Source organism: Pistacia vera, unplaced genomic scaffold (genome assembly GCF_008641045.1).
Source record: "Pistacia vera cultivar Batoury unplaced genomic scaffold, PisVer_v2 Contig872, whole genome shotgun sequence".
Classification (NCBI taxonomy): domain Eukaryota; kingdom Viridiplantae; phylum Streptophyta; class Magnoliopsida; order Sapindales; family Anacardiaceae; genus Pistacia; species Pistacia vera.
The window spans coordinates 153,401-173,298 of NW_022196748.1; the positions used below are offsets into that span (position 1 = coordinate 153,401).

The window sequence follows — 19,898 nt, forward strand, 5'->3', positions numbered from 1 at the left end:
AAATGTGCCTCTCCAGGCTAAATTAGTGAGTCAACAGCAATCTAACAAACCTCTGGTTCATTTTAGAATACTATACCCTCCTTGATATCCTTAGGCAACCGGTATTATCCTCAACTTCCTATCATACCTTCTCCTGAAACATATAGCCACCCTGTCCATCATAATAGACCTCTTGTGTTTGGAATGCCCTATGGCCGAGGAAGAGGTAGGAACACTGGAAGAGGAAAGTTGATTTGTCAATTGTGCAATAAGGGAGGACACTCGGCAGGACAGTGTTATCACAGGTATAATTCTGCTTATACTAGAGCAATACAACCTTCCTTTGGGAATGTGTCATCTTACTATGAAAACCCATCTTCTCATTTACCAAATGGACACTCCTATAATGGTTTTGCTCCCTTCAATGGTAATGAGGGAGCTCAATTTTCTTATACTGGTCCTGCTCACTTCAATGGTGCTGGCGAAGTTCAAATGTCCTATAATGGTTCTGCCCCTTTTAATGGAAATGGTCTTGCTCATTTCAATGGTGCTAGTGGTGTTTACAATCAACCAACTGGTTCTCAGCAAACACACAGTACATAATATGGGGCTCAAACTAGTGTTCATCTCTCTCTTGGTGCTATCAACACTACTACATTTGGAGTCCCCAACCAGCAGCCTACTAGCTCAAGTTAAGCTCATTTTACATCTACTGGATCTAGAGCTTACTCACATCCTGTTGGTATACCATCCATACATCAAAGCAACACAATAGCAACACTTCCCACACAGTGGAATCATCAGTTCAACCTTGCAACATCACTGACCCCAACTAATCCAATGTGGTATATGGACTCTAGGGCCACTGATCATGTCAGTGCAGATTTGAATCACCTGCATATCAGAAGAACTACAATGGAGGTGATCAACTTCAGGTTCGGAGTGGTGAGTATCTCAACAGTTCCTAGACAGGTCATACCTTTATCCCTAGTAACCCGCATTCTAAATGTTTGCATCTCAAAAATATTATTTGTGTTCCTAAAATCACAAAAAACTTGTTAAGCATTACCAAAGATAACAATGTGATAGTAGAATTTGATGCTAATTATTGTATTGTAAAGGACAAGTCCACATGAGCAATGTTGCTGCCAGGGGACCTTAAAGGTGGCTTGTATCAGCTTAATCGCTTCTCTATTCAGACCTCCTTCAGCCCCTTTGTGACCAATAATCAAATTCCTTCTCAACTAGCCTATGTTAACTCTATTAACAACATGAAACCATCTTGCTTTGATCCTTAGAATCAGTCCATACTTTGTAATAAGACAATTAGTTCTTTAGAGTCAAATAATTGCCTTAAGGGTCTATCTGATATTACATCCGTTGTGTTGAATAATGAAAGCTGCTGTAAAACTATCATGAGTCAGTCATGTGTCACTAGTAGTTCACAATGTATCTCTTACATTAATGATAAAACTAAGGATGATAGTCTTATGGTTGTTGATAATACTACTACATCTCCTACATCTAATTGTTCACATATGGTTTTTGATAATACTGTTGCATCTCCTACATCTAATTGTTCACATACTTCTGACAATGCTACTACATCATGTTTAAGTTCTGATGCCCCTAAGAACAAGGCTGCATTTTCTACATCTCATCATTCACATACAAATGACATGTCTTGTTTAATTGCTAACACTCATCACTTTGATTATGTGCTATGGCACAGACGATTGGAACATCCAAACTCCAAAACACAACAACAAATTTTATCAGAATTACATATCAAATTTCCTTCCAAATTAAACACCTCATTTAGCTTTAACCTTACCTTTTGTGATACTTGCCAATTAGGCAAATTGCACCAAAATAGTTTTCCCATTCCACAGTCTCATGCTACTTCCCCTTTAGAATTAATACATAGTGATGGTTGGGGTCCAACCCCTTGCACTTCAGTTGAAGGTTTTAGATACTATATTCAATTCCTAGATGACTACAGTAGATTTACATAGCTATTCCCTCTCAAAACCAAAGCTGAAGTAAGATATATTTTCATCAAATTTCATCATCTTGCTAAAAGATAATTTGATTGTAAAATTAAGAGCTTACAATCTGACCAAGGAGGTGAATATAAAGCTCTTCTTCCATACTTGACTGAACAAGGCATTCAAGTTAGATACTCGTGCATATGTTCATCAACAAAATGGTAGGAGTTAAAGAAAGCATAGACATATTGTATAGTTAGGTCTTACACTCCTTGCTCATGTATCTATGCCCTTGTCATTTTGGTGGCTTGCTTTTGAGACAATTGTTTACCTCATAAATAGAATGCCTACTGCCACACTTCACAATATTTCACCCTATCAAGCATTATTTCATCAAGTTCTTGTTTTTGATAGCTTAAGAGTTTTTGGTTGCTCTTGTTTTCCTTACCTTAGGAGTTTTAACAAGCATAAGTTTGATTTCCATACAGTAAAGTGTACTTTTGTAGGCTACAGTCTAATCCACAAAGGATACAAGTGTTTGAATCCTGATGGATAGATTGTAATTACTCCTAATGTTCAATTTAACGTGTACGAGTTTCCCTTTGCCATCAATACTCCAAGCTCTTCGTCTCAAACTCAGTCCTCCACTCTAGACACTCAAACCACCATGTCAGTTTCATTCTTTACTCCTGCGGTCAATACAAATTCCCTTCAACCATCAGCTGGCACAAATTCAGCTACGGTACCTTGCTCCATGGACTAGTCCTGCTCAGGTCATACAACAAATGGTAAGAATTCTTCTCTTGACAATATGTTATCCATTGATACCCTTCAATAAATATCTCCCCATACCACTAACACAAACATTACAACTTCACCTTTTCAACCCTGCCAACTTATAATAGATCTCACATCTTCCCAATTTCCAAACACAATAGTTACCTCTCTTTATAACAAATCCCATATTCAATCTTTAGATGATCAAACCAATATCCTTTCTCCCATGACCACTACAAATACTGATCCTTTCTCCCATGACCACTACAAATACTGACACTAAACACACATATCTTTCACCTAACCACTCATCCATCTCATCGTGTCCTGCTCAAACTATAAACACTGAAGCCTTATTTCTGTCACCCTGTCATCTTGTTGTTGATCTTACTGCTTCTCAGTTCCCTGATACAGTAGGTGTTTTAAATCACAACATTTCACATGCTCAGTTCCCAGTCAGTACAAGTGCCCATTTGGATAATTCAACTCTTGACAAATCATATGAACCTTCTGCTGCTTCTCACCTTACTCCAGTACTTAAAAACATACATCCCATGGTTACGAGAGCTAAATCAGCTGCTTAATTACAGTTTGCAACTCATAATCAGGATGGTATTCATCTAGCTTGCTTAGTTGATGGGTCTGAAGCTCCTAAACCAGAACACAATTTAGTCTCTGATGCACTTAGCAATAGCAATTGGAAGGCTGCTAAGCAAAGTGAGTTTAATGCTCTTATTCATAACAATACCTGGACTCTTGTACCCTCATCTCCAGATATGAATGTTGTTGGAAATAAGTGGGTATTTCAAACTAAATTCAATGCTGATGGTTCTCTTTAGAAGTACAAAGCTAGATTGGTTGCCAAGGGTTTTCAACAAACCCCTGGCCTTGATTATTTTGAGACTTTTAGTCCAGTAATCAAACCATCAACTATACAAATTATCCTAACCATTGCAGTTACAAATGGTTGGGATATTCAACAGTTGACGTTAATAATGCATTTCTAAATGGAGTACTAACATAAAATGTCTTTATGTAGCAACCTCTAGGATTTGAAGATCAATCCTTTCCAAAGGCTATTTGCAAGTTAAACAAGGCATTATATGGTCTTAAGCAGGCTCCCAGAGCATGGTTTGAAAAATTGAAAATTGCTCTTCAGCAAAATGGGTTCCAAAACTCTATCTTAGACTCAAGTCTCTTCACTCTTCAATAAGCTTAAGGCTCTATTTATGTACTTGTGTATGTTGATGACATACTAATCACTGGTTCAGATGCAACATTTATCACTTAGTTGATGAAAGATCTTAACAATGACTTTGCTTTAAAGACTCTTGGCTCACTCAAATACTTTCTCAGTTTGGAAGCAACTAGGACATCTATTGGTATTAATCTAAAGCAGTCCAAATATGCTTCCGATCTTCTTATTAAAACCAGGATGATGGAAGCACATGCTTGCTCTACTCCCATGAATGTTGGGATAAAATTGAGTTCAACTGATAGTGAACCATTTCAGAATCCTTGTCTATATAGGAGTATGATTGGTGCATTACAATATTGGACCCTTACAAGACCTGATCTAAATTTCACCGTGAACAAACTGAGTCAATTTTTGCAAGCCTCCACTAAACTCCACTGGCGAGCTTGCAAGAGGGTGTTGTGGTATATTAAAGGTACTATCCACCATGGCTTACTTTTCAAACCAGTAGCATTATATATAGAATGTTATGTCGATGCCGACTGGGTGGAAATCTTGAAGATCGGAGATCAACCAGTGATTATTGTGTTTATCTAGGACCAAATTTGATTTAAAGGAGTTCTAGAAAACATAAAGTAGTTGCTCTTTCGTCTACTGAAGTTGAATATAGAGCCCTAGTTCATACGATAACAAAGGTAGCTTGGTTGGAGTGTTTATTTACTGAATTAGGCTTGGCTTTTCACACTACTCCAGTTATTTGGTGCGATAACGTTAATGTTGGAGCTCTTGCATCTAATCCTATGTTTCATGTTAGGACTAAATATATCGAAATTGATGCTCATTACATTAGGGAGCAAGTTTTAGTAAAAAAGGTAGCCATTCAATATGTTTCCTCTAAATTACAAATAGCTGATGTTCTTATAAAAACTTTATCAGTTGGTCAATTCACTGATCTAAGGGCAAAGTTAAATGTCACTATACTTGGTGAAGCCTGCAGCTAGGTAGCTTGCTATTTGCAGTCAATAGCTTCTTGTTCTAATACTGATTGTTTAGTTCCAATAGCTCCAACTGTTCCAATAGCAATAAACATTCTCGAGCAGTAAACATTCAGAATGTCAACATTCTAATTTGAAGCTTCAGAGACAACCCAAGTTCTGCTTTGATTCTTATTCTACTTGTAGAACACTACGAGTGTTGTTCTAGAACATAGCTGCACTTACAACAAGCAGTCCTTTTAGTCTTCAGCTGATTTGAGTACACTGAAGTTACTAAGTTTTTGTTTTTGCCAAGAAAAGTAGAGTTGTAATTACAGATCAGTAAAGTAATGATGAAGTTCTATTACGTCTGTAATAACTGCTTTATACTACTCTATTCATAAAAACACATACAATAAAATAAAGGTACATTAAAAAAAATAGTTGGGCCCAAAAATTTTCTTTCATTTAATATACATATTCTTCACATAAAGTTAGTATCATTTACAAAAGCTCTCAAAAGTGTGGTGGACAGTGTAACTACTCTCTCTCGCCCGCTGACGTCCACCCGACCGTTTACTCACCTGGAACCTGCAAAAGCATAGAAAAACAACAGGGTGAGCACAACTAATGCTCAGTAAGTAAATCCTCTACTTGTCTATCCCCGTAACACAATCTCTTAATTCTTTTCTTACATTATTCTTTTCTCATCTCTGTTCTCTTTCTGTTTCTATTTCTCATATTCTTTGCTATACACCCTCTGGTGTATGTCACAGCCTCATCTTACCGGAGGCACGGCCGGGAACTCAACCGGCTCTTCGTGACTTTACTCTTTTACTCTTTCTGTTCTTTCTATTCTTTTGTTTCTCATTCTTACTCATTGGAATGTCACGGCCTCATCTGACCGGAGGCACGGCTGGGCGCTACCACTCTACGTGACTCTATTCATTTCTCTACCGATCGGATTTGGTCAGGCATGGATTCGGAACCCTTGGCCATGTGAGTGTACATTCTTTCTCTATATCTCTTGAATGTCACGGCCCTTTCTTACTGAGGGCACAGTTAGAAATATTCCACTCAACGTGATGGTCATGACCCCATCTTACCGAAGGCACGGCTGGGGATCACAAAGCACCCACTCTCGTGACTCTACTCATCACTCACGGGTTCCCCATCGCACAACTTACTCTATTCTCTTCTTACTTGTGCACAAGGTCTCTACTCTATTTCTAGCTACTCATCATAATGTAGCTTAACTCTTAGAGTAATTCTCTACTCTTTCTCAATTTTTTCTCAAGTTCTTTCTCAATGCATAATTAATGCATATAGATGGTTCTTACTCATTAATGCACTTAAGAAATGCCAATATGCAATGTTGCAATAATTAAAGTTCATAACTCAATCTCATGCTTCTCTTAGGCATTTCATCAAACAACTCATGTGCATATAAAAGCTCTTCTCTAACTACAACTCAATTCCTCTTTTTAACCATCCAAAATTGGAAGTAAACTCCCTTCCATGGGCTTAATCCCTACCATAGAAGAACACTCCCAAAATATATACTCAATCTCATCTAACTTCATCTCAATTCATCACACATCCACACTTCTCATAAAGGAAAAGTATCCAACAAACTCAACATGAATACTTATCTCAATTTCATTTCTCAACAAGTAGACATATATCTCTACTCAATTTCTCAATAACATACATAAAACATGCATACATCATTTCTACTAAATCTCTATTCAAGAGAATTCTCAAATCTCAACTTGGGTTAGGATTTACTTACTTTGTGATGAAGAACTCTCACTAGTATTTTCTTTTCTTTTGCTTGCTTGACTTTTCTCTACCCTTTAAACAATAAAACCATACAACTTTAATAGACAAATATACACAAAACCTCCCATCCAAAGCAAGAATCCTTACCTTAGGATGACTTAGCTTGATTTTCTACTCCAATCACTCCAAAAAACCCTTTAAAAATCCTTGAAAGCTTGAAGGAGAAATTGAGAGGAAAAGGAGAATGAAAGAGGCGGTGGTAGAAGATGAATGAATGGGTTTCTAAAGTTAAACTCTTATTATCTCATATTTTCTCTATTCTTTCCATTTTACCCTCACTCTTTCTTAAGAATTCCACTTTTGCCCTTTGTGTTCTTTACAAATGCACCCCCAATTAAACTATTCTCCATGCAATTTCCTTGCATTTCACTCCCCACTTTTCCTGCTAATTAGGGGTAGAATGGTCATTGTGCCCCAAAGGAAGAATTCTCTAGAAACTTCATTAAACTTTTTGTTAGGCTCATCGCCGTGGCGAAGACTATTTCTTTGCCCCGGCAAAACTTCACAGACCCAACACCGTGAATTGCAGGGCCTCATCGCCGCGGTGACGATTCTTCTTCGCCCAGGCGATGACAGTAACCCCAAAATTCCACCAAGTCTCTGCAATTTCAGGGCAACCACTCAACCCAACAACAGCATCCATTCAAACAAAGGCCAACCAAACCATATTAACAATATTCCAAGTCAAACAAGGGTAAAGTAAAAGACATTAGCTACGTACCTCGAGTGGGGCGTTACAACGTCTTGTTTAAGGGAGCATGTTGAAGTAAAAGAAGGATGGAAGAAAAGCTGTTGAAGTCCTATGCAGTCACATTTGAGGGAGCATGTTGATTATAACGATGTTGAAGTTCTATGCAGTCACGTTTGAGGGAGCATGTTGACTATAAACCTGTTGAAGTTCTATGCAGTCACGTTTGAGGGAGCATGTTGACTATAAACCTGTTGAAGTTCTATGCAGTTACGTTTGAGGGAGCATGTTGACTATAAAAGTCAAAATTTGTTTTAAGTAATTGACTGATACGCTGCCGTTTCTTGTACAACTGATTACTGTTAAATTAGTTAACACTGTAGCTTATCTTCAACCTCTATATAAAGCTGTAATTAATGTTTTTCTGTTTAGCAATAATACACACAATAAACACATTTTCTTCTCCCTTTTGATACTCTCTGTGCCCTATTTTGTTTTTCTTTCTCAACACAACTCCAAATCTTTCTCCTCTCCTCTTCTCTTTCAAACTCTCTTTAGTTCAATATGGAGCTCATTTCAACATCATTCAAATTGGATTTCTCATACCCCTTCCTTTGTTATTTGGTTCCTCTTTTTCTCATTCCTGCTTCTGGAATTTGGTCATTCAAAACCAGGCACAAAAACTAGCCACCAGGGAGTTTTGGGTGGCCTTTTATTGGTGAAACTATTGAATTCAGATCAAAACCAGAAAAGTTTGTTCTTGATAGAATGAACAAATACTTTCCAGATATTTTCAAAACCAATATTTTTAGAGAAAAAATGGCAGTAATCTGCGATCCAAATGGCCACAAATTTCTCTTCACCAATGAACATACAATTTTCACTCCATTCGTTCCTTATTCCATGCAAAAATTGTTCCTCTCCTCAGCTCCTCATGACTTGAATTTTAGAGAAACTGTGAAAAATGCGAGAGGAGCTCCAAGGTTCTTGAAACCTGAAGCCCTGGTGAAGTATGTGGGTGAAATGGATTCCATAACTCAACAACAAATGCAAATTTTATGGGAAGGAAAAGATGAAGTGAAGGCATTTTCTCTAGCTAAGTCTCTAACTTTAACTCTTGCCTGTCGTTTTTTCATAAGGACTGAGGATCCTGAGCGTGTTGCCAGGGCGATTTCCAGGTTTGATGATATAAAAGTGAGGATGCATTCTGTTCCTGTGAACTTTCTAGGGATGAATTTTCATAAAGCGTGCAAAGCTGCAGGTACAGTTAACGAGGAGTTAATAAGCATAATTTGTGAGAAGAGAGCTGCAATGTGTAGGGGAGAACTAATGCGAGATATTATGTCACATATGATTATGGCTTCAGATGCATCTAGGAAAGGCTCAGAGGTTGAGATAGTCAAAAAAATCTTGGGGTTTGGTTGTTGCAAGATATAGCACTGTGGCTTCTGTCATGACTTTCTTTATGAAATAGGTCAGAGAGAGGCCTCACATATACCAGAAAATCCTTGTTGGTGATTAACCTACAACTTATTATATAGTTTTTTTTTTTTTTTTTTCTTTAAACAATCTTTTAGGGCTATGCTTACTAACTGAAAAAGTAATAAATTATTGACAATCTTCGGATCGATATGATTGAGACTATCAAGAGATATATGATAGTTTTAAGGTATTGACCTGATAATATTATCGACCCCTAACAATCATTGGATTTAGTACTAATCTTGAAACTATCATGATAGGTCTAATGATTCTCACTGTTATATATAGTAGTACTATTGGATCACCTTTTTTTTTTCTTTTCTTTTCTTTTTTTCCCCTTTAATGCATATCTAAACCAAATGAAATTCATGATACCTTTTATATAGATTATCAGTAAGTTCTTTTGCTTCTTACAATTGTTATGTTGGAGTTGAATTATATTAAACTAGAGCAAAAAGAAGTCGCAGCCTCTAAGAAGCCTGGGGAGCTCCTAAATTGGGATGATATGCAAAAGATGAAATATTCCTGGAATGTAGTATGTGAAGTAATGAGACTCACACCAACTATTCGAGGAACATTTAGAGAGGTCATGACAGATATTACTTACGCTAGTTACACCGTTCCCAAAGGATGGAAGGTATATGGATACTTATTTTTTCCATTAATTTTAGATACAGATTTCATTAATTGAAATTTTATCTTTTAGTATTTATTAATTTATTATTATTCATATAACATGATCTATATTTAAAAAATCACCGATATGAGTTGAATTTTATTGGGTTATGTTGTAAACCAAGCCTAATTGCTCAAATCTAAACACCAAATAATCAAACACAAACCAACAGTAAAGAATCAAGAATCAACACCACAGTATATCGTGGTTCACTTGTTCAATATTGAACAAGCTACGTCCATGTTGAGCTCTAGAATATGGAGACTCATTGCACTATGATTAAAGCCTCAATGTTACAGATTACAATCAAACCACACTCACTGCAATCAACACAATCATTCACTCACCTTTCCTCTTTTACACTGCAAACCTGTACAATCACTAGAGAACACACTACTCTTGAAGGAACTCACAACCCTCAACAAGACTCTAGACAGATTTACCAAAGAAGAACAGATAGAGTGACAAACACTAACATCCAGGTTACAATCACGTTTTACAGAGAGAAGAAAAACTGAGACTATCAGAAAATGACAAATCAGGGGCTATTTTATACCGTTGATTTCTGAGTGAACTGGAGCCGTCAGATCTTTCTCTCATCGAAGGATTGAGATCAATTTGAGTTTACTAAACGAAACGGCAACGTTTTATTTAGCCTTAAACGGTATCGCAGACTTCACCTTTTAACAATCTCCGCCTGGAAGTCTATGGCTGTTTCTCTAGCAAAATCTTCTTCAGTGCAGCAAGTATTTTCCACATTCCTTCTTAGCTCTAATTGGTTATCCCACATGCAATAAATTCAAGCAGTGCTTGAACTTTGCAAGTGTTACAACCTTGGTTCCCATGTCTGCAGGGTTATTTTCAGTGGGGATCTTTATAAGGTCCACCTCTTTCTTTGAGATCATATCCCTTACAAAATGGTACCTTACATCCATGTGTTTAGTCCTCTCATGGTATACGAGATTCTTTCCCAAGTGAATGGCACTCTGAATTTCTGAATAGACAGTCACTATTCCATTTAGTAGTTTGGCCTCTCTTAAGAATCCTTGAAGCCATATGGCTTCTTTGAATGCATCGGTTAAAACCACATATTCTGCTTCAATTATGGACAGTACTACCAGTGGCTGTAACTGGGACTTCTAGCTAATACAGTTTCCTCCCAAGGTAAAATGGAAGGTTGTTGCAGACTTCCTTGAATCTCTATCACCTGCAAAATCAGAGTCTACATACCTAACCAGATCAAGTGAGGAGTTTCTTTTACAGTAATTCAAACCAACATGCATAGTGCTTCTAATATATCTAATATATCTAAGTAGCCATTTAAAAGCATTCCAGTGTTCACATCCAGGGTTTGACATGAACCTACTTAATAGGGATATTGAATAGGATAAGTTAGGCCTTGTACTAATCATAGCATACATGACAGAGCCTATTGCATTTACATACGGTATAGATTCCATTTTTAACATTCCAGCTTCAGTTTTTGGGCTTTGAGCCTTACTAAGGATGAAATGGCTAGCTAGGGGCATGGTGGCACATTTAGAATCATTCATTCCAAACTTCAGCACCAGTTTCTGTGGATAAGGCAACTAATGGAGTTTTAAGCTATAATTTTTTCAGTTTCTTTCTATTAGCATTCTTATTATCTTCTTTGCACAACCTAAATCCTTCATGTCAAATTCAGCATTCAATTTTCCCTTCAATTCATCAACATGGGCCTTGGATTTACTAATTAATAGCATGTGATCAACATACAGGAGTAGATATATAGGATTGTTATCAACATAAGCAAAATAGAAGCAATTATCATAGTCACTCCTAGTGAAACCTATGCCCACTATGAAAGAGTCAAATCTCTTGTACCACTGCCTAGGTGATTGTTTCAGTCCATACAGAGATTTATGCAACAAACATACATGGTTAGGAAGGTATTTATCCCTAAATCCCATAGGTTGACTCATATAAATCTGTTCTTCTAATTCCCCATGCAAAAATGCAGTTTTTACATCTAACTGCTCTAACTCTAGATCATAATGTGCTACTATAGATAACATCAGCCTTATAGTTTTAAATTTAACAACGGGTGAGAAAATTTCGGTAAAGTCAATACCTACCCTTTGTGTGTAGCCTTTGGCCACCAACCTGGCCTTATATCTTGGTGGGTCAGCCTTGTTGATGCCCTTCTTTAGCTTATATAACCGTTTGCATTCCATTAGCTTTTTGTCTTTGGGTTTTGGAACCAGAGTCTAGGTTTTGTTCTGCCTTAGGGAGTTCATCTCCTCATTCATGGTAGTGAGCCATTTCTTGTTGTTCTTTGAGTTTATGGCATCCTCATAAGAATTAGGTTCAGTCTTCTGAATCTTTACACCAACAAGCAATGTTGTGTAGATGAGATCTGCATAGCTGAACCTTCCAGGGGGTCTTATTTCCCTTATTGCTCTGTCTCTAGCTAGTTGGTATTGTGCCAAGTCCTCTTGTTGGGTATCTCCAATGTTATCCTCATTCTTACCTTCACCATCATGTTCAATGTCAGTGGGTGGGTGTGTAGGTTGTTTTGATCTATCAGCAGTGGTTCCAAGTTCCTATTGATTGGTTGACTCTACCTCAAACTGAGTGCTCTCGTTTTGATATGAGTTTTCCACTGCGTGGCTTGAGGTACCTACATTAGTGTTAGTAACCCTGCAAGGAAAAACACACTCATTAAAGACCACATCCCTACTGATTATGACCTTGATCCTTGGAGCATCTCTCCCACAACGTATATCCTTTGGTCCTATCTTGGTACCCTAGAAACACACACCTAAGGGACCTTGGTTCCAATTTCCCATCTATGGTGTGTTCATAAGCTGTACATCCGAACACTCTTAGGTGGTTAAAGGATGGTTTTCTTCCTGACCATCTTTCTTCAGGGCATTTAAAACCTATTGCACTAGAAGGTGACCTATTTACTAAATAGGCAGCAGTGGTTAGAGCCTCCCCCAAAAAAGACTTAGGCAGACCAGCTGTGAATAAAAGAACCTGACCTTTTCTAACAGGGTCCTATTCATCCTCTTAGCAACTCCATTTTGCTGGAGAGTTCCTCTAACTGTCCTATGTCTTAAGATTCCCTAGTCTCTACAGTATGTATCAAACTCAATGTTACAGAACTCCAAACCATTATCTGTTCTAAGGGCTTTTACCTTTTTTTCCCACTTGGTTTTCTACCAAGGTTTTCCAGCCCTTGAACTTACTTAGGGCCTTATCCTTGGATCTAAGAAGGTATACCCACACCTGTCTATTGTAATCATCCACTATTGCTAGGAAGTAACTATTTCCCCCATGTGATTTGACTCTCTCTGGACCCCACATATCAGCATATAAATATTCTAAACAGTTTACAGCCAGGTGAGTTCCTTTTGGGAAACTCAACCTGTGTTGTTTACCCATGACACAAGTTTCACAGAAACTAAGGTCTGACACATTATCATTTCCAAAATACCTCGGCTGTTTAAGAGAATTCATACCAGTTTGGCCTATATGGCCCATCCTTAGGTGCCACTTTTCTGCAGTAGAGATGTTAGTAGATATAAAAGTAGAATTAATAGTCAATTGATAATACTGACCACATTGAATATACAAGCCATGCCTCTTGATTCCTTCAAGCAAAATTTGACCATTCTTGAAAACAGAAATGCAACCATTTTTAGCCCTATAGCTATAGCCAGCTTCATCTAGTGTGCCCAATAAAATCAGGTTACGCTTAAGCTCAGGTATATATCTTACTTTTGTTAACATTATAAGCTTACCAATACTATGTCTAATGGTGATATTTCCTACACCTTGGACCCTACACGAGTGGTTATTACCCATAAAGACAGTTTCAGGTTCACCATTTATCAAGTTTTGAAACTACCTTTTATTAGGACTCATATGGAATGAACACCCTGAGTCTAACACCCATTCATTTGCAATTTCAGAACTAGATACAGTGAGTGCTTTAGTAATCTCAATGCTATTACTAGAGGATGCTATGTTACTCTCAGTACTAGGCTGTTTTTGCTTCTTAATCCAATCATAATAGTTCTTTTTAATGTGTCTAGGCTTATTACAGTAAAAACATTTTCTTGTCTCTAATTTAGGTTTATTGTTATAGCCCTTCCCTTTCTTCTTATTCCTTAAACCTACATTTTGATGGGTATTTTTTCCACTCTCTTTTCCTAAGTGCCCAGCATCTAGTTTGCCCTTCACAAAAAGATTATTCCCATTTCTTTTTTGAATTTTCAACTCAAGTTCTCTAGATTTCAACCCAACTTTTATCAAATCAACACTGGAAGCAGTTCTAGTGTACTGCAATGCATTCTTTACCACTAATTATTCATCAGGTAATGAATTTAATAAATCATTGCAAGACTTGAATCCCCTAATTCTTGATCAGTTCCTTTTAGTACAAGTGTCATTTTTAGGAATTCATCTAAGTTTTCTTCTAATGACTTAGAAACATCCATTTTATAAGAAAACAGGGCATCTTTCAAAAAAGCTAAATTAAGAGCAGACTGTACTATAAAGTTTCAAGTTTACCCTAAAGTTCTATCGTGCACCTTTCGTTAAACGTTGTCAGATAAGCTCATGATGATCAGGTTGTATGCTTCTTCGTCTATCTCTGCTTTCTTTTTCACCTCTTCTTTAGACCACTTGGTTGCATCCTTCTCTAGTGCTATTCCCACCTTATTGTGTGATAGAAGAGCCTTCATCTTCTTCTTCCAAGTATTGAAATCCATCTTCCCATCATACTGGGATATCTTTACACGTGTCGTAGTGCTCATCGTTTTGTTCAGCAACAAACCCTAAAGATTCACTATCTTGATCTTGACTGACTTTCTTTGATTTGACCCTTTGAGACCGAAATCGACCTCTGGTGTTCAAGAATTGAATCGAAGACTCAAGATTCAGGACCCTAGAGGTCAAGAACTTCCCCAAATCGAAATCCCCTAAATTTGATAAAAACCCTAATTCGCGACTTTGCCAATTTTTGATCGATTTCAAGAAAATCTAAACCCTAGAGTACTCGCTCTTATACCAGTGTTGTAAACCAAGCCTAATTGCTCAAATCTAGACACCAAATAATCAAACACAAACCAACAGTAAAGAATCAAGAATCAACACTACAATATACTGTGGTTCACTTGTTCAATATTGAACAAGCTACATCCACATTAAGCTCCAGAATATGGAAACTCACTGCACTATGATTAAAGCCTCAATGTTACAGATTACAATCAAACCACACTCATTGCAAACCTGTATAATCACTAGAGAACAGACTACCCTTGAAGGAACTCATAACCCTTAACAAGATTCTAGACAGATTTACCCAAGAAGAACAGATTGAGTGACAAACCATAACAACTAGGTTACAATCGCATTTTATAGAGAGAAGAAAAACTGAGACTATCACAAAATGACAAATTAGAGGCTATTTTATATTGTTGACTGCTGAGTAAACTGGAGCGGTCAGATCTTGATCTCATCAAAGGGCTGAGATCAATTTGAGTTTACTGAATGAAACGACAGCATTTTACTTAGCCTTAAATAGTGTCGTAGACTTCACCATTTAACAGGTTAGCACAAATTGTTTGAAAAACTTAAGTTATAAGATTTGAAACTTTGGTTCATAGTCGAAGTTTTGACCCCACTGACTAAAAATCCTGTTTACGTCCTTGCTCTTGACCATCATGATTTGATTAGAAAAATATTTTTTGTAGCTATATTAGACAGTGGATTCAACGAACATGAACCCTAAATACTTCCCAGATCCAGAAAAGTTTGACCCATCAAGATATGATGAAAAAAATAATTTACATGCATACGCCTTTACTCCATTTGGAGTTGGTCCTTAGTCGTGCCCGGCACAATAGTATTCTTGAATGGCACTACTCACTTTATTCACAATGTGGTGAAGAAATTTAAATGGAAATTTCAGATGAAAAAAATTACAGGCGACGTGATGCCTTATCCAGAACAAGGACTTCTAATATGTCTTTATCATCACTAAGTCTATAATATATGTTAAAGTTTCCATTATTGAAATGGTTATATACTATTGTGATGTTATTAGAATAATATTAACGATTGGATTGATACTTGTTGAAAAGATGATCATTAATCCAACGTTTGAGATGGTCTATTTGCATTATGGAAATGATCTACATATATGTAGTGCTTTCAATAATAAACTTGTAATTGATGCTTATCTTTCGTAATGACTTTATGAAAATGATACCAAGTGCTTTCCATTATATGTCAAATAATGAACTTGTAATTAATTTTTATCTTGTATTTAGTTAATATAACGTGTCAAGTTTGCCCCCATTATTTTCTAAAATATCATTTAACTCTCGGTTTCTTAATCGGTTCCAACCCGAGTACCCACATCTTGGTTCAGTTCCAGTTCCTTGAACTGATGGAATCAGAACTGATGCCGGAATCACACTATAGCAATTCCACCTAATAAGGAACCAGAACCGACCTTGTGTGCGCTAGTTCTGGGTAGGAATCGAAACTGAAACTAGAACCCCAGGTACCTGCTGGCTTTGGTTTTGCCCTAAATTCCTACACACCTTTACTATAAATGTAGCTTTCAACTGAATTTGGCCTGTTATTCATTGAAATTTACGTTGTGACCCCCCAAAAAAAATTTCTAGCCTCGACCCTTGCTACGTTTGCCTTTTAAACAAAATCTTGATATGTTAGGAATTAAGATGAGTGAGGATCAATATTTTTAAACCTGACCCGACCCTTCACCCGATCAAGGAACTAGTCCCCAAGTCGGGCAGTCTAACCGATGACGTAGCATATCCAGCAGGTTTGAAATCCAACAAACACACCCTTGAGAAATTACGTATCATTCCTTGTAGTTTTGAAATCCAGTAAATACATCCTTGTGATTTGGAAATGAAAACCCTAGCCTTCATGTAAATTCACAAGTGCGAGACTCTAATTTGGCACGTGCAATTCAAGCAACGACTTAATCTCTCTTTCTCTCTATTTATCTTTCCACTATACTTTACTTTTCCAAACCAAATTGCCGATCAACGTCGTTATCCTTTTTGTTGGCGTTGCAATTGTACGACCTTTGATCACTTTTACTCTTGATTGTAATATCCCCAATTCAGGTTTGTTTGATTGTCACTGGAAGCGGCCAGAAATCAGCTTGAAGACAAGTTGTCACGCGAACCAATAAGTGGATGATTGACGATCGATGGTAGCGTGCCGAATGCACCAAATTAATAACCTTCCTAACCTAACTACTCAATTGTATATAGGGTAAGCAAGGGTCGATCCCACAGGGAATGATTCGATTAATTTCTATATTCTAAAACAATGAAAACAACAGAAAAATAAATAAAAACCCTAAGCAGTAAACATGACAACAGTAATGAAAGGGGGTTGTAGTCAAGGCAAACTAAATATAACAAAGAAATCTCTAATGGTAGAAAATATCAAGTTAAAAGCAATCAGTTCTCGGTTCAAGATCTACCTAAACATGCATTGGACATGAACTAACCGTAACATTATTCTATCTCGTTATTATGGAACTACTGACCCTAGGAAACAACAAGCTCTGTTACCCAAATTTTCCCTTAATTGTCACTACTAAAATAAGCTCTCCAAGTAGATCCCAACCCTTGAACAACCTAGAATAAGCTCTCTAAGTTGAATTCAATGGCAGCCTTAAGAATTAGGAAAATAGATCAATCTAAGCAACAATCTCGCAAGCTCGGATTATTTAACTTAGGTTATGTTATTCAAGATGACAGATTGAAAACTTTTCCATAATCATCTATCATCATATGTTACTCCTTGAATATAAAAAGGACAATTACGTATCACAATTCCTAATTCTAACAGGTAAAATTCTAATTAAATAATTTAGCAGGCCAAAACTAAATCACTCAAACAAGAATCATAAACAATTAAAACAGAATAACATAAACAATTCTAATAAAAACGAGATTAAGAACAACGTTACTGAAGTCAAGTTACACCAATGACATGAATTTAGGCTTCAAAATCCCCTTGAATTGACGAAGAAAGATCAACTACACATCTTGACCTAGAAAGTAAAAAAAACTGAAAAACAAAACGCTACTGCCGTCTCTCTTGGTTAACCTAACACTCCTCAATAAATAACATGTTTTTTTTTCTTAATTCTACCCAAGGAATCACGGAAAATCTTTCCTAGATGTTTCCTAAAAGATAGACTTCCAGATTTGTCAAAATCTTATCAGATATGGAAAATAGAATTCGTCTCCAGCTTGCACCAGGATTCTCGTAATGTAAAAGATCTTTTCTGGGCTTGGTCACTTCGTAAAAATTGTAGTCCCAGATGTGTAGATGAATCTAGGCTTTTGAATCACCAGCTTTCCATATCTAACGTTCCAGTTAGGCCCGTTCGAAAATTTAATACTCAACCAGGAAATCCTTCCGCGACTAGGATTCCAGGTCCGGTTTTGCAACAACTAATGAAGACCCAAACGAACTTGGATTCTCGCCCATAATGCCTTCCTGGAAAGCTTGATTCATCAAGTTTATTTTTCTAAAGAAAACTTTTGCAATCGAGAAATCTGACTCCATGAAAAACCTGAAAAACGCAGCACTGGTCAGAGTAACAAAAATCTGAAATTTCCTAATCTTTCCTCAATTATTTCATAAAGTCTATCCAAATATGCCAAACTTACAAAATAAACTCTAATCAACTCAACTAGGCATAAAACATAACAAAAAACATAATATGGAAGGAATAAAAATATATAAATTACACTCTTATACATGTGCAATTGGCCAGAGATGGTAGGGGTTTTGTCGTAGAGGTGAAGGTGATGTCAATGGTGGTGTTAGGTGGGTGCAACGATGATGAAATCATGTCGAAGATGGTAGGGATTTTATTAACCTCATTTAGTCACTAGGCCAGTTGAATCGGTGGTTTGACACTGTTTTTCCAGTTCACCCATAGGTCAATCCGAGCTAACAATTGAAACCGGGTTTAGGTTATCCTTGACAAGAGAAGGGGCCAATTGACAATCGGATCGGTCTGACTGATTCAGTCCAAGTTTCAAAACACTAGTGAGGATGACTATATATGAGAATATTTTAAGAGAGAAAAAATAAAAATAAGAAAACCAGAAAGAGGAAAGTGAATCATAATATAGGGAAACTTAATTAAATTTAGTTGTATTTTTTAACAAATGATAAGAAGTAGAATTAAAATTTTCAAAGATAGATAACAATTTTTAATCCAACAAGCGAAAAATAAATTCAAATAATTTAAAAAGATAATCAAATATTTGAGATAATTAATTGTTGTACATATTAAAAAACTAAAAACTAGGAGAATTAAGTTTTGTAAGGAGGGGCATCAAAAGGAGGTTAAAATACAAGGGGTCAAAATGAATTTTAAAATTTTAGGGGTGGACATGCCCCCTTTGTCATAACGAAGGTCTACCATTGCACGTGGGTGGGTAAAGAACTAGAGATACAAAGTTGGGTTTAACTTCTTACACGTAAAATTATCCGAGGACCACATCACCAGACCAGGACTAAAGATATATAATTAAATTCGATAATTTATTTTTAATTTTATATTAAAAACAGGTGTATAAAAAAGATAATGCTATTTTTTTTTTGGAAAATCAACTTAAGTTAAGATATAACTTTTACAGATTAGACAAAGGATGAAAATACAGTCATATAGAAAGTGCGGCATAAAAAGATAGAAAGAAAAAAGAAAAATTACAGTTTTTCAAATTAAAAAGAAAATCAATAAAAATTAAAAATTAAACATCAGGAAAGGTTTAAAACATCGAATATGTTGAGTATATTGAGAGCAATCGAAGAAGAAGCAATTTGGGGGAAAATATTCTATTCTGTTCTGTTATTCTGTATAATGCCTTTTACAAATGTTTTATAAACTGCTGCTAACTAAACCAACTGATTGCACTCAACTAACTAAGGTTAATAATTAACTCAGCTATACAACTTGCAGCTTAACATACAACTTACTGCCTAACTGCTTAATATACAACTTACTGCTTAACACCCCCCCCCCCCCCCCCCCCCGCCCCGCCCCCCCCTCAAGTTGGTGGGTGATAAAGGTCTAAAAGCCCCAACTTGTGTAACAACTAGTAATGAAGGTTGCTGCCAAGTGCTTTAGTCAATAAATCTACTGGATGTTCTACAGAAGGGATGTAGGCAGTTGTGATGAGTCCAAGCTTGAGCTGATCTCTAACAATATGACAGTCAAGGTCAATATGTTTTGTCC

At 36.7% G+C, this 19,898-nt stretch overlaps 1 pseudogene; it reads left to right on the forward strand.

The window, feature by feature from the left end:
* The first annotated feature begins 8,007 nt into the window (after positions 1 to 8,007).
* LOC116119086 lies at positions 8,008 to 15,632 on the forward strand (annotated as a pseudogene).
* The last annotated feature ends 4,266 nt before the right edge of the window (positions 15,633 to 19,898 follow it).